Raw genomic sequence first — 25,268 nt, forward strand, 5'->3', positions numbered from 1 at the left:
TGGGTAGAATACCACTGGACGGTTTGAGATCAGATTTAACATACACAGCAACACCTCCACCTCACCTTTTTTCTTTGTCACATCTGAAGAGGGCATAGCCCTGTAGGTGGATTTCCGAGTCCTTTACTGCTGGAGTCAGCCAAGTCTCGGTGATAGCTATCACATATGGGGAATCACGCATGGCCATTGTAAATAATTCGCTGAACTTTGGAAATAAGGAGCACGAGTTGGTATAGACGATGCTGAGCTGTGAAGTTTGAGGGGCGGGAATTAGGGAACAAGCAGAATAAGGGGTATCAGAGATAGCATCGTTGTCGGGGGTATCTACTTTACTTCGATTCACCCTCGATTCACTTTCCCTGTCAGCACTACAGCATGTGACCAGAGGTAGGACTTGATTATTTTCCCATCTTGGATGCGTAAACCCTTCTCTCCCATCTGTTTTCTCATCTTCAGTTCGGATATTAGGTTTCTCCGGCGAATTCTCTCTCTCAGTGAGTATTCCTCGCGAAAACCCATATTGGGGTCCTCCCAGGCATGCTTCTGAGCTCTGTTCAGAAAGGTTGAAGCCTCCTGATCGGAAGAAAAGATTACTCTTATTGGGTGTGGTCTAGTGTCTGAGGTTGAGTTCACTTGAAATCTTCCTAGCCGAGCGACCTTATGGATACTGACATTTTCGTTGACAGAGAACAATTCTCCAACTAAAACGGAAACAAAATTTATGTCATCTTTTAGGCGGTTTATGCCTGTATCACAGGTGGATTCAGCTTTACCATAAATGATTGCTGATCTTGAGTGGGCAAAATGGTCTTTCTGTTCTCTACTGTGAACTGTGGCATTCGATTCTTTATCGGATAATTTAGAAAGGTCAGTTTTGTAGCCATCAAACTTATGTAGGCCTTTGGGGTCGATTGGAATGGATTTAGTGGCCATAACTTTCCCGCCTGGTTTGGAACTGCACTGCCTCTTCTTCGTTTTGGAGGAGCACCACTCCCCAGATGACCTCAGATCAAGATCATTCAGAATTGGTTGAGCAATGGCATTGGTGGGAAGGACAAATGAGGGAGAATCCAAACAGATTTTATCTTTAGCAGGTTTCGTAGCTAAATCTGCCCCACTGGAGTTTTGACTATGTTTCTTCTTTTTGGGAGAACAATGGTCTTCAGGTGGGTTTGAGTCTATGCTCCTCAATTCAGGTTGGTGAACCTCCGGGACCGAAATGGCAGATGAGGAAGAATCCGCACAGATACGATCATGAGTGGAAGCGACCACCAGTTCCTTCGCCTTCTTTGGCCGCTTCAATTTTGACCCCTTCAGTTTGGATGTCTTTAGGGAAGAAATCAAGGGTGGCTCTACGTCAATAGGAGACTGTTTATTCAGTAAATGAGCCACAACAGACTTTAGGTGCTCAACCTCTTGTTTGAGCAACAGCAACTGCTCATTGAGATGTCTGTTAGTAAGACCATCTTCCTGATGAGAAGTCCTGATTTCAGGGCCCCCATATGAAAGCCTGATATCACCGATCACCTCACCAACTGAATTCTCCAAAATAGGATCAGCAGAGCGAACCCTTTTCGCAGATCTCAGTTTCGATTTGTAGGTAGCTGAGCCAGGCTTGGACAACATGATAGATGGTTGACAAAAACAATCTTCTATAGCTGCCAGGGGCTCTAGGACAAATCTGAGTTAAAGCAGGAACAAAAACAGCTGCAATCCTTGTAGGTGTAGGCAACCGCAGACAAAATCTGAGAAAGTTTGGGCTGAACCGAATCACAATCCAAGACTGAAAGCAGACGGTGAAACGAGTCAGGAACCCTTCTTCGTTATCTGTAAGTAGCTTTGGGATAAGGGATAGTAGGTCCAACTTTAGAATATTGATATGCATGTAAAATGCTCCACACAGTTAAATATCATTTGTTGTGCCATTTAGTACTTCAATATTTGTGTGTGTGTATGTTTGTATATGTGTGAATAAATGTGTTTATGTGCGAGAAGGCTCATGTTTTTGTCTTTCGTTAATTTAATTCAATTATTTCTCACGTTTTTCCCTTTTAAAATATTTTTTAAAGTAATTTATATGCTGGAGGGAGGGCTGAAGGTTTGTTTTTACTGTAAATTCTCTTTTCTCCCAACAAAGAAAAATAAAAGGGATTTTTCATTGGTGCCACCGGTATAATTCAGACACGGGGAAAACATCTTGATGTCACCGTCAACTTGTATGTTTCTAATTGTAGCAGTAGTGGTTATTTCTGATAGCAGCAGTAGTAGTAGCTGTAGCAGCAACTACTACTTTTTATAAAGTGGGATGAAGTCCGATTGGTCAAAAAGAGTTCAAATGTCTACTATATTGTTGATGGAACTTGCGAACAGTGACCTTGACTTTGAGAAAAATCAAGGAGGGGCCGACTATGAACAGTATTTGTGAATAGAGTCATATACATTCAGAGAGAATCTATAATTAGTATCATTTTTTTCCTTCTTTTTCTCCACGTGTTTATTTCTGTGATTGCAATAAAAAGTATGTTTGCATATTTCGGGTAGTCAAGAAGAAAATAAAGGTTAGCAGGTGCTTACTTCCATAATTTTAACATGCATTTAATTGTGTTGTTACAATAAAAGGCATTTTTACATATTCTGATAGTCAAGGAAGAGGGGACGACAAAAAGTTCACACAATATTGGAGATATTTATGTTTCTAAGATTTTTTGTTAGGTGTTCGTTTGTTTGTCCAAAACTGTAGATTTGTAAGTCCTTAACTTATTTTGAGGGAAATTCAAATTACTCACAGAAAACAGTAGATCTTCCAGTTTTTTACAGTTGTTTATCAGTAGTCCTGCTGGGTTGTATTTGTGTTTCTGTGTCTTCAGCTGCTGACAGGTCGGAGCAGTGAAAAACACGTCCAGCCTCTGTCACGTCCCTGCCTCTGTCACGTCCCTGCCTATCCTTGCTCTAAGTAATTAATCTCCCCTCAACCTAGTGGCTTCCTACACCTCACACATTCATTCATGACAATATATAAGTATGATATTTGTCTCTTTAACCCAATTCAACCCAAATATTCTACCTGTTTTACACTCAAATTAGCTAGATCTCATCTCACACCTAGCCTATAATCTCTTCTCTCTATATATAAAAGGCAGTTTGTCTGTCTGTGTGTCTGTCAGGTTGTACCCTCACCCTGACCACGGCTTTCAACCGATTCTGATGAAACTTGACACACACATAGGCCAATGTCATAATTCAAAACTAATGCAGTGAAAAATTTGAAAAGTTCCTCCAGTTCTGAAAAAAATCGATAAATTCGACATGGGGTCGAGAGTCTAAGCTTTTCATATGCAACACATTTTCTGTTGTAGTTTTCGCAACTTGCAATCGATTTTCACCAAACTCATGGTAAAGCTTAATGTTACCCTAAGAAACTTAACTCTGACGTTAGTTTTCCATGCAATACCTTACCATCAGAAAAAATCGATAAAACCATGCCATTTTGGGAAATCGCGTTCAAATTCAAGATGACATATTTTCGACAATATCTTTAACAAATTGGCAGGAATTTTTTTTTAATTTCACAGCGAGCATCATGTCTGCTCCAAGGAGCTATATGACCCTTTTTATTCCAATAGGATACTTTATTACTGGAAAATATTGGTTAATTAAATATATCATCATCATCATCATCATCGTTGAACATCCGCTTTCCATGCTAGCATGGGTTGGAAGATTTGACTGAGGTCTGGCGAACCAGATGGCTGCATCAGGTTCCAATCTGATCTGGCAAAGTTTCTACAGCTGGATGCCCTTCCTAATGCCAACCACTCCAAGAGTGTAGTGGGTGCTTTTACGTGCCACCGGTACAAGATCCAGACAGGCGGTACTGGCAACGGCCACACTCAAATAGTGCTTTTTATGTGCCACCTGCATAGGAGCCAGTCCAGCGGCACTGGCAACGAACTCACTTGTATGTTTTTTCACGTGCCTCCAGTACAAGTGCTTGTAAGGTGACGCAGGTAATGATCACACTCGAACGGTGCTTTTTACGTGCCACCGGCACGGAAGCCAGTTTGTTGCTCTGGCAACGATTATGCTCAGATGGTACTCTTAGCACTCCACTAGCATGGATGCCAGTCATCGGATTTGATTTCGATTTCGATTTCACTTGCCTCAACAGGTCTTCGCAAACAGAGTTTAATGTCCAATGAAGGAAAGGTATGCATTATATAAGTAGGCTGGTTACACCCCTGGCATAGGCCATGAGGTTATAGTCTCACTTGGCTTGCCGAGTCCTCTCAAGTGCAGCATATTTCCAAAGGTCCCGGTCACTAGTCATTGCCTTGGTGAGGCTCAATGTTCGAAGTTCATGCTTTGCCACCTCATCCCAGGTCTTCCTGGGTCTACCTCTTCCACAGGTTCCCTCAACCGCTAGGGTGTGGCACTTTTTTTTCACTGCTATCTACATCCATTCTCGCTACATGGCCATACCAGCACAGTCTCTTACACACCACATCTGATGCTTCTTAGGTCCAATTTTTCTCTCAAGGTATTAACACTTTGTCAAGTATGCACACTGACATTACACATCCATCGGAGCATACTGGCTTCATTCCTTGTGAGCTTACGCATGTCCTCAGCAGTCACGGCCCATGTTTCACTGCCATGTAGCATGGCTGTACGTACATATGCGTCATACAGTCTACCTTTTACTCTGAGTGAGAGGCCTTTTGCCACCAACAGAGGTAGGAGCTCTCTGAACTTTGCCCAGGCTATTCTTATTCTAGCAGCTACACTTTCAGCGCACCCTCCCCCACTACTGATTTGGTCCCCTAGGCAACAGAAGTTATCAACTACTTCTAGTTTTTCTCCCTGGAATGTGGCAGAGCTTGTTCTCTGCACATTTTCAGTGTTTATTGCTCCTGAGCATCTGCCATGTACAAAAACTATCTTCCCAGTTAGCCTTCCTTTGACATTGCTGTACCTCTTATGTGTCCATAGCTTACACCGGGTACATCTTATAAGTTTCTACATACACCTTTTCTACAGATCGAACAGGGCCAACTACCTGGAGGGATTTGTGGTTTGCTTGCCTTCCTACTTATTAGGACTTTGGTTTTAGCTAGGCCCTTCGATTCTAATCCTTGTTTCCACACTTGAATCTTCTCCTCTAGTTCTGATAGTGACTCAGCAATTAGAGCAAGGTTGTCTGCATAGAGGAGCTACCAGGGGCATCCTGACTTGAATTCCTCTGTTATTGCCTGGAGGACTATGATAAATAGGAGGGGATTGAGGACTGAACCTTGGTGGACCCCTACCTCTACCCAGAATTCTTCACTGTACTCGTTGCCAATCCTAACCTAACTGACAGCGTCCCTGTACATGGCTTGCACAGCTCTCACTAACCATTCATCTATCCCTAGTTTCCTAATTGACCACCAGATAAGGGATAGGGGGACCCTATCAAAGTCTTTCTCCATGTCAATGAAAGCTAGGTACAGAGGTTTTTCTCCTGCAGCTGTCTTACCAGAAATATAGCATCAGTGGTTCTTTTCCCTGGTAGGAACCCAAACTGCATCTCATCTAATTAGTTGGGCTATGACCTTCTCTGTGATCTTCCTTACCTGATCCAACAACTTGATACCTCTGCAATTATTTGTATCTAAAGCGTCACCTTTACCTTTGTAGCAGTTGACTATTATGCTGCTACACCAGTCATTGGGTATGACTCCTTTGTGTATCACCTGGTTAACTATATGGGTAACTAGGCTATAGCCAACACTGCCAGATGATTTGAGCATCTCTGCAGTAATTCCCGATGGGCCGGGGGCTTTCCCTGTCTTCATACTCTTAATTGCTTTATCTACAAAGGTACTGTCAACTCGGATAGCTGGTCCCTCTGTTGGGTCAACATTCGGCAGACTTTCTTTCTCCCATTCATCTTCTTTATTGAGCAAACTTTCAAAGTGACATCTCCAAGCCTCTCTCTTTGCATCCTCATTTAGTGCAAGTGAACCATCATCCATGCCGACATATTTCTCTCCTACATCACAATTCTCTCTCACACACTGTCTTGTAACACAAAATACCTCAAGTCTTTGGTCCTCATGTTGCAGAACATTGGCAAATTTTTTTTTATCTGCTTCCCCTCTGGCTAAATAAACCTGTCTCCTAGCTTCCCTTCTGGCAGTCTGATACAGTTCTCTGCTACCACCGTTCTTCCAGTCCTTCCAAGCCTGTTTCTTTTCTCTAATAGCCCTGTCAACAACATTGTTCCACCACCGCATTATTTTGGGTTGAGAGGGGGCTTTGCACCATCCACAGAGCTGGTTGGTGGCCCTTAGCAGGTTGTCCCGTAGGAACCTCCAGTTGTCTTCTATACCATGTGAAGCTATATCCCCTTCTATTTTGTCAAAGGCTTTGTGTATTATGTCTCTAAATCTCTGTCCATTTGCAGGATCTTTAAGCTTCCAGACCCTTCTCCTCCATGTTGGTCGCCTTCTGGGCATCCACTTAGCCTTGATCCTGAAGTCACTAACTACCAGTCTATGTTGTGGGGTTCATTCTTCGCCTGGGAAGGTTTTGGCATTCATAAGCTGCCAACTTGCCCTTTTTCTGGCGAGGATGTAGTCAATCTGACTAGTGTGTCTGCCAGATCAGTAGGTGACTAGCAGGTATCCTGAAGTTAGTATTACAAACCATAAGATCATTTACATCACAGAACTCCAGCAGCCTGGTTCCCTCCTCATTGCGGGAACCAAAAGCATAGCCTCCATGTATTCCATGGAATCCTCCTGTATGTTGTCCAACATGTCCATTGAAGTCACCAGCCACAAAGAGAAGGTCCCTGTCATTCGTCAACGAGGTAGTCTACAAAAGGGTGTCATAGAATCGGTCTTTCTGTCCATTGGGTAGCCCTGGCTGAGGAGCATAGGCCAAGATAATGGTTGCTAACCCATGATGAAGCACTAATCTAATCTTAAGTATTCTGTTGCATACTCTGACTACCTCAATTACCTTATCCACCTATTTCTCTGCAAGAAGTATACCCATGCCCCTAACCCCATCAGTGTTCCCTGCCCAGAAAATTTTGTACCTGTGTTCTTTGCTTGTGAGGAACCTCCTCTCCACCTTACTTCTTGGATGCAGCACATATCGACACATCTCCGTTCAAGCATCTCAACAATCTCCCCAGACCTACCTTTCAGTGTGCTGACGTTGAGAGTGCCAACACCGAGGGTGTGGGAGGTATGGACCCATGAGACTCTGGGACAGGAGACAGCTTGCATTTGGCAGAATTCATAAACAAACAATAGACTTCAGTTCAACCTGCATACACTACATTATCATATTTTTGCACTATATGATCACTACCTTACATAGTAGATAAACCCTAAGTAGGGGTGCGGATGGCATAAAGCCTTTAGAAGTGTTCATGGGAGATAACCAAAGGATGGCAAAGGATAGGAACTACTGGTGCAGTTGGAGGGCAGGCGCACCGCAAACTAGGAAGTTTAGTCGAGAGCATCTTCTGCGTGCGCTGGTTTATATAGGGTGGTGGTGGTGGTGGTGGTGAAGGAGGAAGTTTTGGCAAAGCTAGTGGTAATTGAAAGAGAGACAGACAGTGAGGCTGAGAGAAAGAGACAGAGTGAAGCGGAGGGAGAGAGTGAGTAGTGGTCAAGAACATGAGGGAGAAAAATATTCTTTTGGGATCTGCATAGCATAATTTAGTTAGATAGCAAATGTTGATTATAGTAAAAATAGAATTGAGAAATCTGAGAGTTTTCGGTCAGACAATCTAAGACAAAATTAGAGAAATAAGTGACTGTGTGATAAACTTTAATAGATGAATGAATGAATATGTTGCGGCTAAGGAAATGTGTGAACTAAGGTTATCTTAAGGCAACAACGAGGAAGATGAAACTATTGAAACTATATTTACATGATGACATGGTACGGAAATAGACAGAATAATGAAAAGAACTAATAAGGAGTTTATGATCTGTGCAGAAATAGAAGAGTAGATGAACGAGGTTGAAAAGACAAAACTTCTTATCTGAACATCTTCTGGGATTCGTATCCTTCGGCAGAGGTATTGAAAGCAAGTAGGGGAGTCCGAGTGCGTGCGCTAGTTTATATAGGGTGGTGGTGGTGGTGGTGGAGGAAGTCTTGGCGAAGCGAGTGGTAATCGAAAGAGGGAGAGAAAGACAGACAGAGTGAGGCTGAGAGAGAGACAGAATCACCGAGGAGGCCATGCTTCCCGGACGCGACATGAGGCGCAGGGCAGACCAGAATGGTTGGCACACACGCCCCACCACCTCTTCTCCCCAGGCTGGTTGAAGCAGGCACAAAACAATGTGAATAAATAAGCATTACATTTGGCAGAATAATCTGAATGCTAAAGGGTTAATTCCTTCTCTTTTCCTCCTGGACCTTCCTGACTTTAGTTTACCTTCATCATCATTATCCCTCATAATGAAGGCCCCCTTACACTCAAGCATTTTCTTGATTTTCATCCTGATCTCCAGCCTAGCACTCCTACTCTCATCCAGTTAGATAAATTGGTTTTCTCTTTGAATTGCTTTTTGTTCATTGGAGCGATTTACCAACAGATCTCAAGTGTGGGCCCCAACTATCTAGACCTATTTGTTAGCTGCATTGATGCTGAAATATTCTCACAGTTCACCAGTTTACTGTATCAGTGTGACCTTACTCTCCTACAAACAACTCCTTCCTGTCTTTTGTCTAATCCTTCTGCTCTGTCTCCAACACCTCTGTTAACTTCCTCTATAATTTTGTTGCCCAGATTTGTGGCCCATATGACATCTGGACAGTATTCAAGAGTAATACAACACTTCACAAATATCTCCTTCGAGTAAAACCAGCAATAGAAGAGAATTATGTGTACTCCATCCCACACAGCTGTGGTAGTTTATACAAAGGCGAAACATGCTACCCCCTCAAAATAAGAGTAGAGGAACATTGCAAAGCTGTGACATGAGGAGATATTGATAAATCGGGTATAGCTGATCATGTATGGAAAAATGGAGACCACCTCCCCCTGTGGGATGAAGTTAAAATAATAGACAGAGAACACCACTGGAAAATACGAAAACTAAAAGAAGCAGCACATATGCTAGGACACAACAACCTCCTCAGCAGAGTGCAGATATGAATAGCATATGGGAACCAGTATCAAGGAAGGATAGGAAAATATTAGATTTTCTAATATTCATTAAAAATATTCACTAAAATTCACTCCATAAATGCCCATAATGGCATAGTGGTTAAGAGCGTGGGCTACTAGCTACTAACCCCAAGATTCTGAGTTCAATTTCAGGCAGTGACCTAAATAATAATAATAATATTAATAATAATAATTAATTCTTTTATTGGCCACAAGAGCTGACAAAAATTAATTATAACATAAAGGGACTAAACAGGACGAAAGGTTACAAAGGCTTTTGTACAAAAATACCTTAGGAATGAGAACCCAGAAACGTGCTAACAACAAACAAGATGAGGACAAATATTCGTCAGATGTAAATAATGTACATAATTCCTCATCTCTTAACAATAAACAAGATGAGGACAAATATCCATCAAATGTAAATAATGTAAATTATGCTGCCATCTACCACTCCTCTTTTACCACCTCCGTCACCTATACTCCTACTGACTCCAATTCTTATGTTGACTTTTCCTCTTCCCACCCTACCCACACTAAACTATCCATCCCCTACTCTCAGTTCCTCCATCTCCATCAGGTCTGTAGTAACAACCATCATTTAGAGTTTGTCTCATGGTCTAAATTCATTTAAACCCATCCTACACACACACTTACACACCACCCACCTCTTTCAATTTCCACTGTCTCCTCAACTTCTACCCTGCACACACCTACACTATATTCTTGAACTCATTTGCCTACACCACACACACCATTTACGTAAAAACTGCTTATACATACACCAACATGGAAACACTCCTTCTTCCTGTCTCACACACACTAGCACCCACACTTCTATATCTGTCTTCATACTTTTAGTAGCAAGTATATAATAATACACACTTCCAAACACCTAACACTTTTGTCACCTCTATCCAGCTTGAGTCATATAACATCCTCACACACACACACACACAAACAAGCAGAAAATAACACCCTTACACTTACATGCACAAACACACACAAGCTCTTGCACATACACATACATACATTGATAGCCTTATATACTTTACAAAACCTGAAAACAGATACATACACTCACATACACACATGTCTAACAGCTTCATACACATACATAAACAGATACATACATACACACACATGCACAAACACAATATACATGCACGCAATAACATCATACACATGTACTTGAACACACACCCACACATTGGATAGCCTCGTATTTGGATTATCACCTTCCTGGATTTTGCTGAGCACTGTTGTTGATTTGTATCACACCAATCTAACAAGACTTCACAAACTTTACTAATGTTACTTCTTTACCTTCCTTGTCACATTCCTCTAATATACTTGATATTCCCTCCTCCATCTGCACCACCATTTCAAATATTACACACTACATTTCCTACCTTGGAAGTACCAACCGTCTTTCAACCTTTCTTTACACATTTTAAAAGAAGAAACCATTTCTCTTGCTATACTTCTTTCTTCAGTTGTTGCTATCATCTCAACCACATACCTAAAGGCTTCTGTCTTCACTGCAACTCTACCTCTTACTCTTCCTCCACCAACTTATGTGTTTATCTGCTTTGATCTCATTAAACTATTCACCCTTGACTGCCTTCTCCCACTTGCCTATTCTTTCTTCTTTTCCTGCTGCTCTCCCTTTGCTGTCCACTCTACCTTCCGTTTTGTCCTCCACCTCAACTGCCTTTCCCTTGCTGAGCATTCTCTCCTTCAGGGGAGTCTCCATTTTATACCACTTTGTTCAGTAACTAGTTTTGGACCAGGGACAATGTCCAACACTTTTTGCACCATGTTAGGTTGCATGCCCTCTTTCACAATGCTCCACTTGCATCCACTGAATAAGGCTGCTTCAACAAGACCTGGGTCACTGACCATCCCACTGGATACCAGCTTCTGGCCAGTTCCATGCAGTCGATTAGTTTGCAAGTGTTTGCCACCATGCCCTGGACCAGTTCAACTTCAGCAGGTGCTCCAGTCAACTCACAAGCCAAATGCTCAGTCCTCTGTTGCCTCCAAATGCCATGAGGACATATTGTTGAACTGACTGACAAGGATGAAGCTGTGGTTGTGTGGCTGATGTGCTCCACCAACTTCTAGACATCTCCTCTCATACTCTATCCACCGACCCCATTCCTCACTATGAACAAGTTGTTTCTTTCACAATCCATGTACTTATTTCCTCCTCCTTTCTACCCCACACTGCCTCCAGCCTCATTTTCCAGAGCCCAGCTGCCCCATTGTCTCATAGCTTCCCAAAGTGGGCAATATTGCCCACCAGTGGGCGATTTCAACTTACAGGTGGGTGATAGATGAATTTCTAGAAAAATGGTGGGCAATATGAACATTTTGTGGGTGACAATGAATTTTTAGAAATTACATCTGCATTTACTGATATCTAGGCAGGCCTAGAATAAGGATGCACTTTTATCGATTTTACTTGCATAAGACGTCACTTTGTGTTAAAAAAGTGGACTTGTTTATCGATCGAATATTTTTGTCACAGTCATTGAGATGGTTGTCGCGCGTGCTAAAAATAGCAGCCAATAGGCCTAGGCCTTAAATCACACTCCACTACAAATTTTATTTTTTGCATAATCGTATGAACTCCCGCGTATAGAACTCAAATTCGCAAAAATTTTCTGCAAACTCCAAAAAATAAAAGTTATGAGGATTTATATATCATTGCATAATTCTGTGGTTTCATATCAAAACACAAGTGCTATTTTCAGGTTGTTGACAAAATGTGCAGTCACGCACAAAATGACAGCTTTGAAATTATGTTTCTTGACTGGGTGAAAATGATCAAACTTTAAACCTCTATAACTTTTTAAAAATATTTTTCCAGAAAAAGTTGAAGTGGGGTGGCTGTGTCGTAAGTAGCTTGCGTACCAACCACATAGTTCTGGGTTCATTCTCACTGCTTGGCACCTTGGGCGAGTGTCTTCTACTATAGCCTCGGGCCAACCAAAGCCTTGTGAGTGGATTTGGTAAGCAGAAACTGAAAGAAGCCCATCGTATATATGTATATATATATGTATGTGTGTGTATATGTTTGTGTGTTTGTGTTTGTCCCCGTAACTTAGCAGTTTGGCAAAGAGATCGATAGAAGTACTAGGCTTCCAAAGAATAAGTCCTGAGGTCGATTTGCTCGACTAAAGGCAGTGCTCCAGCATGGCCGCAGTCAAATGACTGAAACAAGTAAAAGACTAAAAGAGTAACTCCAGCAATTTAGCTTGGAAAGGTACATTAATGTGCCAAATTCTAAAATTTTCAATAGACTTTCATTTTTGAAATGCTGGCAGCCAAACAACCTAGATCCATATTTGCTCCAGTAAAGACGTGTCATCTGACTCTGCTCTATTGACTTTTTCTTCTCTTTGGGAATACCATACTGCCTTTCTGATGCCATCTATAGAAATTCATTTTCACTTTACTGATGCCTCCAGTCAAGAAACTTTGTTAGTGATTATTTATCGTTTGAATTTATTCCCTCTCCTCAGAACTGTCAGTTACCAATGTGCCTTCTTTTCCATTGGGCATTGACCAATGAAGCAATGAAACCTTCACACTTGAAGTATCACTTTGACGCCAAGCGTTCTGACATGAAGGACAAGCTGTTATCATACTTTTTGCAACTGAGCTCCTCTTTCAAAAAGCAAATACAAACATTCAACACACTACTCCAGGAAACTAGTAAACAGGAGAATGATGGGTTGATTGCATCATACAACATTGTATCGCTTGTTGCTAAGTCTGAGAAGTCTCATACAATTAGTGAAACATTACTTCGCCCAATTATAGAAGAGGTTTTGTCAACTGTTATACACAAGAAACCCAATAACATTATGAAGAAGATCCCATTTAGTAATAACACAATTTCTCGAAGGATCAATGAAATGGCCAATGATGTCTAACATCAGCTCGTTAATATTCTCCAGCATTCTGAATTTTCTATACAAGTGGATGAGTCAGCTGTTGTGGACAATCAATGTTTGATGATGGTATATGTTTAGTATTTCAGCGAAGACCTTCAACCTTGTGAGGAAATGCTGTTCACAGAGAAATTGCTGCTTGATTCAAGAGGTGCAACTATTTTTCACGCTTGCAAGTCATTCCTTTTTGAATATAATATCTCACTCAGTAATATTCTTGCCTGTGCATCTAATGGAGCCCCTTCAATGATAGGAAGATACAGAGGTTTTTCATCTCTCCTAGAGGTGTGAAATTTCCCACCAGCTACTAACTGTTCGTTGCTTGGCACATTGGCAGCATTTAGTGGCAAAAAATATGTACAGTAGATTGAATGATGTGCTACATTTAGTTACCAAGACTGAACAAATTGAAGTCCAGTCCCTTGTCTGACTGAATTTTCTGTTGACTCTGTCTGAGAAATGATGAGGACCATACTAAATTCTTATACCATACTGAAGTGCAGTGGCTGTCAAAAGGAAACTGTGTTTTACACTTTGTTGAAATGTTTTATATATCCTTTTCTTTGAAAATACTCCACTATCCACTTCATTAATGGCTGCAAGGTGCGATGTCTTTTTTCTTTGTGATATATCTACAAAATTAAATAATTTGAATAAGTTATTGCAAGGAAACAGAAAAACTCTTGTTGATTGTAAATCATTTACACCTTCATTTCAAAATTGGTTTTTGTTTAAGACTAACATTTCAAAACATCTATTCCATCAATTTCCACAACTTGTTTCTTTGAAAGATGAATTGATTGATGAAGATTTAACTACATATCACAGCTATTTACAATCATTGCATGATAACATGGTGGAGCAATTTCAAGATGTTATTGCGCTGAATATTCCAAATTGGTATAGCAATCCATTTGAGGTCGGTGCAGTCAATTGTGAGGATGACGTTCAGTAGGAATTGATAGAATTACAAAATGACAATGCGATACTGTCGGAATAGCAAAGAAGGTTTGTGGTACCATCAGAGTATATTGAATTCATACCCCAATCTGTGGCACCATCTGAAATTTATTTTGCTTGCCTTCCCTACCTCATACTTTGTTGAATCTGGTTTTAACAATGTTGGAACTTTACTTTCCCATAAAAGAATTGGACTGGGTGTGATACAACGAGGAGACTTGCAGCTAAAGTTGACAAGTTTGAAACCGAATCTATCTGCACTAGCTGCATCGCACCAAACTCATGGTTCTCATTAAAAAGTTGTATTCTTTTCCTTTATAATACAATCATTAATTATTTTTGCATCAGTTGTTCTGAAAATGAAAATCAGTGTAAAAGAAAGCACAAGTTTCTAGAAGTTAATCTGTCTGCATAATTTAGAATTAATGTTAGAATTTTATTTACACTAATGGAAAAACTTAACCCACAATAAAGGATCTGTAAACAACTGCATATCTAGTCCAAATGGCACTAACAGGGCAACGAGTCTACGATATAGTGTGTGTGTCAAATGATAGGGGTGGGGTCTTAGGGGATTTTGTGTTGTGGGGTTGTGTCAGGGTTTTTTTTGACATGGGTGGGCAATGGACCTGTTTTTTGGCTGATAGGTGGGCAGTATTGCAATTTGGTGCAAAAAGTTTGGGAAACACTGGGCTATGTGAATCTATTCATTAGCTATGTTGAAGCAAAAATATTATCTCAGTTTACCAGTCCCATTCCTGAGCTGTAAGGTCAGTATATTGGCAACTATATCAATATGACCTCTTGCAAACAACTCAACTCCTTCCTGTCTTTTGTTCAGTTTGTCCACCTTACTTTTGAATTCTTCTGTTCTGTTAGTTTTCTCAACATTTCTGTTACCATCTCCATCCACTACATGCCTACAGACTCCCACTCCTACATCGACTTTCCTCCTCCCATCCTACCTACACTAAACTATTCATCCCCTACTCTCAATTCTTCCATACTCATCAGGTCTGTAATGACAGCCATCACTTCGAGACATAACCCCCAATTCATGTCTTAGCACTTACCCAATATAATTACCCCCAATACTTTTATTCATGCAGCCTCGCCTGTGCTCAGTCTGTTTACCATGCATCTGCCTTCTCTCCCTGCCTCTGTTCCACACTTACTCACCTCCACTTCTCACTATCCTTCACTCTATCCATCCAATCCCCTATTTTATGTGGTTTCTACCAACTCCTCTCTAACCCCCCTATTTCTCACATCTTCCCCAATCTACACCTTACTTTTATCAAATCTACGTGGAACCTAAGTGACCTACTAGTCAGTTGCTTTTTCCCCACTCGACCTGGTTCCTTCCTCTGCTATCGCCTCTCCCTTCCTCTCTAACACCATCATTTTTACTGGCACCCACAATCACTCCTTCCACATAGCCAACTCTTTCACTTGCACACTGATCCTTCTGTTCTCTTTGCTTCTCACTGTGCATTGGACAAACTAGTCAGTGCCTGTCTGATCATTTTTCCAAATATCTTGGAGACATCAGATGTCATAGTGATATCCCAGTCTGTAACATTTCCACTAGATTTACTACAATGTGTATGTGTTTAAACTGGCCTTGCACTAAGGCCTCCTGGACTTCTGTCTCTATCTGGAGCAGGTACTGATTTCTCTCTCCATACTTCCCTCAGGGTCTAAATTCTCCACCTATTTTCATTTAAATTCCTCCTACACACACGTACACACACCACATGCCCTTTCATTACCACTATTCCCTCCACTACACCTATTCTACACTGTTTAACTCATTCTCCTACACCACAAAAACCATTTACATTCAAACAACTTATACATACACTCACACACGCACACACACACACACACATTTCTTCCTACTTCACACATACTAGCATCCGCTAAAAATGATTGGCCTCTTTCTGACTTCACACATCAGCATAGTCATGGAAGGAATTGTCCGAACAAAACTAATTGCATTCCTTGAAGAGAATGATTTGTTGACTGACACCCAGCACAGTTTTCACTTAGGTAGATGCTGCTTGACACAACTGAAATGTGGATGTGATATATCTCAACTTTGCAAAAGCCTTAAGTAAAATATGTCACAAGCTGCATGATCTTAGCATTGTTGAAAAACTTGGAAAGTGGCTACATGACTTTTTGAAAGGTAGAAGTCACTCAGTGGTGGCCAGTGGAGCCACAAATAATGAGTGGTAGTCCACATGGTATTGTCTTAGGGCCACTGCTATTCATAGTGGCCTTCTCAGCTACTCAGATAGCCACCCTTGCTAGCTATGCAGATGACACAAAAGTCTCTCAGGAGATACAGAACCCTGGATATATTACACACATGCAACAGGAGTTGGATGCAATAGATGGGTGTGCTGTTTGTTTTTTGTAATGTTTGAATATCTATTGCTTTGACACATTCTATTCTATTGGCTATTAACATTGATGAATATTTTCTTTCAGGTAGTATTTGTTTTCATTCTTGAAATATTTTATTATAAGTTTTGAAATTTGAAATTGTTGTGCAGATTCTTCTTGCTTAATTAAATGGAATATTAGTCTTTGTGTGTTTGGGATGGTATTAGGAGAAAAGCTGGTATTTGGATTCTGCTTTTGTAATGAATGTATGTTTCAATGTTTGTCTCTGTTTTAATGATTAGAATGTCCATGAATGGTAGTTGAGTCTTACTGTATTCCATGGTGAAGTTAATACTATTATTTATACTGTTAATTAGGTTTTTGAAATCAATAAGCTGGTCAAATATGTGCATCCACAGAATCAGGCAGTCATCAAGTTGTATTTTAATTGTTCATATTTCTGGACCTCCATGTATACCATGACTAAATTGTCATAAGTCAGAGAAACTTTTGTAACCCTCTTGGTCCCAGACATTTGCATGTAAATATTGCCATTAAAGTAAAAAAATTGTTTTCAATGATGAATTTGAATCTATTCTGTCAGGGATTTTTTGTGCCAGAAACCTATTACTTCTAGTCAATATTGGTGCAGGATTGTGGTATAGAGGTTTACTACATAAAATTATACAATAATGGTATCTTTATTGATAATTTTCGGTGAGTAGTTTAACAGGTCCAGTTTCAGGAGTGTATCTATAAAATTGCTGAGTCTGTATGTTTCATATTTGGACCTGCTACAATTGGTCTAAATTTAAAGTCGGTGGGATGTTGTGTATTTATACAACTTGAACTTGATTTTTTACAGGCATCTTTAATAGTTTGGTTCTTGTGGATTTTGAGGAGGCCATAGAAGTAGCTAGTTTTGCATTCAAAATTAGTTAGGTAGTCACATCGTTTGTTAAACCCTTTAGGAGTCAGTGAATGAGTGTGTTAAGGTTTGTCATCATCTTTGATTTTTGGTAACTGTTTACCTTTTCGTAATTGGTTGTATTTTGTTGTAGAGATAATATAGCACTTTTATAATGTTCAGCATTCATAATAATTACAGCACTTCCCTTTTCTGCTTCCTTAATTATTATTTATTTTTTAGTTCATGTATAATTTTTTTGTTCCTTTCAAATGGTGTTGGGTTTGATTTTAGAGTGTGGTAGTTCTTTGTATGGGTAGGTAGATAAAGAAATCACAAAATTTATCTAATGCTTTGTTCTTACTTTTCATAGGCTTGCAACTGCTTTTGTTTCTTACAATTGATTTGTCCCTGTATTCTTTATCAAATAATTTCTCTGCTAGGTGCAATTTGCTACTGAACTATAAAATATGATTCTATATTTCTTTAGAGTTAGGGTATTGTGGTGTTGGAGTAAATTTTAGGCCTTTTGAGAACATGGTAATTTCTTGTACTGAAAGAGTTCTTTTGGATAGGTTAATTATCTTTGGTTTCTCATCTTCAGTTTGTATCATTGGGTGTGAAGAATTCTGTCAGCTGGGTCTAAAGAACAATCTTTTGAATTCATCCTTGTATTACTATCAGGTCATTAAGAATGACAAGTCCAATTTTCTTATGCACCAAGTTTGGCAGTCATTAACTCTATGTTTTATCCTGACAATCCTTTGTTTTACAACATTGAAGAGTTACATCATCACTTTTTGAAACGCAATTCATGGTGTCTGATTATATTGTGAGTTTTCTCTTGTAAATCAATTTTTGTGAACCCATGGATAGATAAAAAATTCATGTTGTTTATGAATATGAGTTCCATCGTGGAACCAATGCATCCGAGACAGCTCAAAATATCAAAATATGCATGAGTTAGCAGCAAGGTTTGGTGTTTCGATTCCAACTGTATTGGACCGTCTGAATCAAATTGGCAAGGTGAAGAAGCTGGACAAATGGGTACCACATGAACTGAACGAGCATCAAATGTTGTCACAGCATAAAACTATTTTTGCATTATTTTTTTATGTGTAATGAAAAATGGATTCTTTTCAACAATATCAAACATTCTGCATGGTTGTTAGATAGAGACGAAGTGCTAAAACACAATCCCCAAAAAAATATTCACCAAAAAAAGCTAATGGTGCCTGTTTGGTGGTCCAGTGCTGGTGTCAAGCTCTACAGCTTCATGAGACCTGGTAAGTTAATTACAACGGATGTGTACATCAACCAATTGAATGAAATGATGAGTGAACTTGCAATTAAACAACTGAGAAGCAGGCCAATTCTCTTGCAAGACATATGCTCGACCACATGTTGCACAAAAAACACTACCTAAGTTACAGGAACTGAACTTGAAAGTACTCTGTCATCTGCTATATTAACCAGACCTTGCACCAACTGACTATCATTTTTTCAAGGCTTTAGACAATTTTTTGCAAGGATAAAACTTCAAATCTGAAGATACAAAAACAGCTTTTTGTGATTTCATCACCTCTTGCTTTCTAGAATTCTTTGCTGCTGGCATAAATAGGCTACTGATAAAATGGCAAAATTGTGTTGATAATTTAGGTGCAATACTTTGATTAACTAACTGCATTGCTTTTTGTTTAGATAAAATAAAATAAACTTTCAGTTCAAAATCAGACATTTCATTCTTAATGACTTGATATTTATGTATCTATTGATATTTTCTCTGTTATTATATACTCTTTTGTATTGAATTTGTATATTTGTAGGTCTGGATTGTGGTTGTTTCTGTCTGTAATTGTTTTTTAAGTTGTTACTTTTTTATCCATTGTGTATGTTATAATCTTCGGTTCTGGAAAAAGTTCAGTCTAGCAAGAGGGAGAACTTGGATTTATTTAGTTGTTGGAGTATTCTGGAATTGTCCGTGCAAACAGCCATGCTACATGACAGTGAAACATGGGCTGTTACTACTGAGGACATGCATAGACTTGAAAGATATGAAGCTAGTATTTTCTGCTGGAAGTGTAATGTCAGTGTGCATATATGACAGTGTAAGTGCCCTGAGAGAAAAGTTGGACATAAGAAGCATCAGATATGGTATGCAAGAGAGACGACTGCACTGGTATGGTCATGTGTTGCATATAGATGAGGACAGCTGTGTGAAGAAATGTCACACCTTAACAGTAGAGGGAACCTATGGTAGAGGTAGACACAGGAAGACATGGTATGAGGTGGTGAAGCACAGCCTTCAAATGTTGGGCCTCACCAAGGCGATGACAAGTGACTGAGACCTTTGGAGATATGCTGTGCTTGAGAGGACCTGGTAAGCCAAGTGAGATTGTAGCCGTGGCAGATGCTAATGTCACATAACTGGCCCATTTAAAAGCACCCTTCAATCGTCGGGCAATATGCCGTGCTTGTAAAGACCTGTTGAGCCAAGTGAAATTGTAGTTGTGGCCAATGCCAGTGTCCCCTGACTGGTACCTGTGCTGGTGGCATGTACAAAGCACCATTCGAGCATGACCAATGCCAGTGCCACCTGACTGGCTCCCATGCTGGTGGCATATAAAAAGCACCCACAACACTCTTGTAGTATTTGGCATTAGGAAGGGCATCCAGCTGTAGAAACCTTGCCAAATCAGATGGAGTCTGGTGCAGACTCCCAGCTTACCAGTCCTCAGTCAAACTGTCCAACCCATGCCAGCCTGTAAAGTGGACGTTAAATGACAATGATGATGATGAATTTGGTGAATATAATTTTCATTTTTAGGTACTTGATTAGTTAGTTGTGAATGAGATTTTTGAATTTTAACTTTCTTCAAGAATGAGTTACCAGTAGAGTACTCACTTTCTTGAAATCAGATTCATAACACAGGTCTATGATAAAAAAAATTGTTTCACATTTATTGGTTGAAACTGACCAATATTTACCTGCAGATTTCAAAAATTACAAAGAAATCATCCTATAATATACTATTTCTTCTCAAAATTGATCAATCCCAAATTTGACCATTGTCTTGTTATTATTACTATTAATTGTCATATTTAAATAAATTATAACAGTGTAACTAATAGATGTAATTTTGAAAGATAAGCATCTGCCAATATTTAGACCACTTCATCTACACAAAGGCAGAAATAGCTATGATGATGAAGACTTTCATAGCAGTGAAGGTGAAGAACCTCAACTATTCAGCCAGTGTAAATTAAATGATTTAGTCAGGCTTACAAAGGAATCAGCTGAGCTTTTATGTTCCAGACTTAAATCCAATATTTTAGCTCCTCATGCAATATTCTATTGGTATTGTAACTGTGAAAAAGAATTTGTTCCTTATGTTAAAAAAAATTTGGTTTATTGTACAAATCCATCAGAACTAATAGGAAAATTTGGCATAAGTTACTGCTCTCAAAAATAATGACTATTGTTCTACTGCATAATGGTAATAAGTATGTTTCCATCCCTATTGGACACACAGGGATCATGAAGGAAACATGAAAATTTGATGTTACTTTTACACAAGGTCAAATTCAAAAATTGCAACTTGATATGTGACAACTTGAAAATAATTTGCATGTTGCTTGGACAACAGTCAGGCAGTACAGAGTTTCCTTGTTTCTTGTGTAAAAGGGAAAGTAGAACCAGGAACCTTCATTGGTTTTAAAAAAGAATGACTAAGTAGGGAAAAGCTTATACCAGGAACAAAGAATATCCTTCAACGAAGTTTGGTTGATCGGAAAAGGTTTTTTTTTGCCTCCTCTACATATATGACTTAGCCTCATAAAGCAATTCATGAAAGCTTTGCCACAGGATGAAGAAAGATTCAAGTAATTGTGTAGCAAGTTTCCTGCTCTATCAGATGCCATTTGTCAAAGATAAAAATTTTGAAAACTCTCTTTATGATTCTCAAAAAAAGATGCATAGATTAGTTTTAATTATGTAATGAAGAACTTTTTTGGTAATCACAAGGATTGAAAACTAAGAAGAAATAGTGGAAAGAATGCTAGAAAAGTTTGAGGCCTTAGTATGTAAAATGAGCATTAAAGATAATTTTCTATGTGCCCATTTGAATTTCTTTCTAGAAAATCTGAGGGATGTGAGTGAGTGGCAGAGGGAAAATATCATCATCACATAAAGGATATGAAAGAAGATATCTGGGAAGATGGAATGTCAATATGATAGTCAACTACTGCTGGATGTTGCATCATCCATATCCATCAAGTGCTCACAGGTGAAAGAGTTTCCAGTGTTGTTTCCAAGAGAAAAAAAATAAATTGTAAGGTGTTGAACCTAAAAAATGAATGGAACCCTTGTAAAAATCTATTTTCTCACTTTGTAATTGCATTTGTACCATTTCATTTTGCTAAATAAAGTACGAAATTCATTTATATTCTTTTTCTTTTTTTTTATCATATGTGGATTTAACTGCAAATAATTATGGTATATTTTATCATTAAATTGTTAGACAACCTGAGGTAATGGGAAACAGCTTCTTTGATATTTTGAATTAGTACCACAAAAACATATAAAGTAACATACAGTTAAAAAAAAAACATTTTTTAAAAAAGTAATTGGCGAACCAAAGAACACTTTTCTTCATTGTTGAGAGATACTAATTCTTCATTTTTACATTTTTCTCTCCAAAGTTTAATTGTATTTTCTAGGATTAGGCCTTGAGATATGTTCGAAATTTCTTTTTGCATTTGTACATCAGTTTTCTTTTATTCTTTTAGTTGTTTCAGTTATTTTAACTGTGGTCATGCTGGAGCACTGCCTTTAGTTGAGTAAATTGACTCCAGGACTTATTCTATCGGTCTCTTTTGCTGAACTGCTAAGTTACAGGGATATAAACACACCAGCATCAATTGTCAAGCGATGTTAGGGACACATGGACACACACACATATTCTTTCAGTTTCCGTCTGCCAAATCCACTCACAGGGCTTTGGTCATCCTGAGACTACAGTAGAAGACACTTGCCCAAGGTGCTACACAGTGGGACTGAACCTGGAACCATGTGGTTGGTTAGCAAGCTACTTAACACACAGTCACTCCTGTGCCTGTTTTGAATTTTTCTTGGAATTTGTTCTTAATCGTAATAATTGATTTCCGTTCAGAATTTATCTAGAGCCATCTTTTTCTTAAGTTTTTGTTCTTGTTTGGGCTCATTAGAGATAGGCTTTATTTGTAGTTTTGGGGGAGGATTATTGGTGTCATATTGAGCCAGCCACTTTTCATATATTTCCATTCTGCTGTTATTTATATATATCAAACAAACGAAGCCTGTGTGTGTGTGTGTCTGTTGTACGTATGCATTTCCACAGTTTTCAACTGATTTTCATCAAACTTTACACACACATTACTTATGTGCTAAGGATGGTTATGGACTATAACATTTTGCCCAGAGCTCCTGCATAATGCAAGAAACCAACTGAGTTTTTCACTTGGGTTTTTCTGTAAAATCTGCAGTTTTCAGCTGATTCTCCCCCTTTGACTTCTGCAGTTTTCTAGTGATTCTTTACCTTTTCTTTCTCTTTTTATCTCTTCTGTTTCTCACAACCTCTGCAATACTTGCTCTCTTTAAGTCTATGTTTGTTTCTTTCACTCATTCACTTTCTCTCTGTTTCTCCCTCTCTGTCATGCATAAATATCTTTGTCTTCATGCTATTTGTATGTTCTCCCTACAATGTTACTTATTTTAACCCTTTCGTTATTGTGTTTATTTTGAGATGCTCTGTGTTTCTTTCAATTACTTTAAATATAACAAAGAATTTAGTAAAATAACTTAGTTGTCATTTAGCTAGTGTTAGGAACATAAATAGGACTAAGATTTGGTGGAAGATTTTAATTCAAAACTTATGAAAACAAGACATTTGTACTCAGAGCCAGAGCCACTTTCAGCCGTGTTGGTAACGAATGGGTTAACTTTTTTGCATTTCGTCTATTTAAATACACTATTTACATTTCTCCCTCTGTCGAAAACTGATATGATACAGCCAGTAAGCCTTCATTACTAACAAATGAGAATTCAGCCATGCCACTGAGTGTTCATTCATTAAAAAAAGATATCCTAAAGTGGCTCAAGTTTTTTCACTCAACCTATTTTCTTCTACAGCTTTATTACACTGAAATGGGGTTTGTAATTTCTGTCTATAAATTGACTTCCTTGTGTGATATAATACTGTTTCACTTTTAATTCTAATGTGATAAGACTATAATATTGTTTCACTTTATGTGTGTATGTTTGCACGTTCAATTCACATGAAATAGTAAAGGACATTTTATGCCATGACAATGACGACGTCACATATATGAGTGTGTATGTGTGTGGGTGTATGAGTGTGTGTGTGTTTCTGTGTTAGGTATGTTATTAAACACACATCTACACATACGTATACACATGTGACATCTGACATGCATGAATGCATATTTGTATGTGTCTTACTATATTTATGTGACTGTATGTGAGAGTGTATATGTGTGTATCGTCACATTTTGTATATGAATGTGTCTGTGAGTGTGTGTGTCTTTGCACACCCATTACATACATTATTAAACACACACATACATTTACATATACATCATATGTGACGTGAATGGCTGGAGGTGAAACTCTTGACAAAAACAATTACATGGAAGGTCCAAGTTATATAAAAATACACATAGATGCAGGAGTGGCTGTGTGGTAAGTAGCTTGCTAACCAACCACATGGTTCCGGGTTCAGTCCCACTGCGTGGCACCTTGGGCAAGTGTCTTCTGCTATAGCCCCAGGCCGACCAAAGCCTTGTGAGTGGATTTGGTAGACGGAAACTGAAAGAAGCCTGTGATATATATATATGTATGTGTGTGTTTGTGTGTCTGTGTTTGTCCCCCCAACATCGCTTGACAACCAATGCTGGTGTGTTTACGTCCCCGTAACTTAGCGGTTCGGCAATAGAGACCGATAGAATAAGTACTAGGCTTACAAAGAATAAGTCCCGGGGTCGATTTGCTCGACTAAAGGCGGTGCTCCAGCGTGGCCACAGTCAAATGACTGAAACAAGTAAATGAGAAAGTATGTGCCGTTCAATTAACAGTTCATCATCATCGCAGAAGTTGCAAGGTTCCAAGGTATTTACAATTTGCTTATATTTGATTAATTTATACTGCATACAAAAATATAGACAAACTATATACAACTGCTTACAAAAATAGAGATTAATGTATATTTTTTTCTATGTTCATAATTTTTTGTTTAAAATATTGAAAAAAAGTATGTCATCAAAGAAAAAACGTAATGTCTGCAGAAAACTGAAGGGGAGAGTCTCAAATCATAAGGGACATGAGACTTTCTTAATATCAGCAATGGCATGCTGCAGCACGTCAAGTACAGTCTCAAGAGAAAAGGGAGAGGAGACTTTCTCAACATCAGCAAAGGCATGCTGCAGCTCATCTGATGGAGTCTGAAGAGAAAAGGGAGAGGAGACTTTCTCAACATCAGCAAAGGCATGCTGCAGCTCATCTGATGGAGTCTGAAGAGAAAAGAGAGAGAGGAGACTTTCTCAAGATCAGCAACGTCTAGCACGCCAGATTATTCAGAGGTCCAATAGAATAGCTCTCAGAAACAGACCATGTACAAATTCGTTCTTCATAACACTTATTATAAATTGTCATTTATACAAAGCTTTAAAATTTACTCCACAAATGTTTTGTTATCAATGCAGCACTTTCCTGTATCAGCTGTTTCAAGATAACTGCAACATATATATATATATATATATAATTATATTATCAATAATAATAAAGGGTAAAATTAATTAATTAATTAATTAATAATTG

General features: G+C 39.0%; 1 non-coding gene across 3 annotated transcripts in view; it reads left to right on the forward strand.

Moving 5' to 3' along the window:
- Positions 1–25,268, forward strand: part of LOC115214344 — a 56,398-nt gene that overhangs the window by 23,234 nt on the left and 7,896 nt on the right. Inside the window, exon 3 of one of the 3 annotated variants that reach the window (XR_005000103.1) lies at positions 21,533–21,820. The exons of the other annotated variants lie outside the window; for them this stretch is intronic. This is a non-coding gene — a transcript (uncharacterized LOC115214344). Of the gene's footprint in view, positions 1–21,532; positions 21,821–25,268 lie in introns of those variants that run through there. 3 annotated transcript variants of the gene reach the window in all.

Source organism: Octopus sinensis, linkage group LG7, assembly GCF_006345805.1.
Source record: "Octopus sinensis linkage group LG7, ASM634580v1, whole genome shotgun sequence".
In the NCBI taxonomy this organism is placed as follows: domain Eukaryota; kingdom Metazoa; phylum Mollusca; class Cephalopoda; order Octopoda; family Octopodidae; genus Octopus; species Octopus sinensis.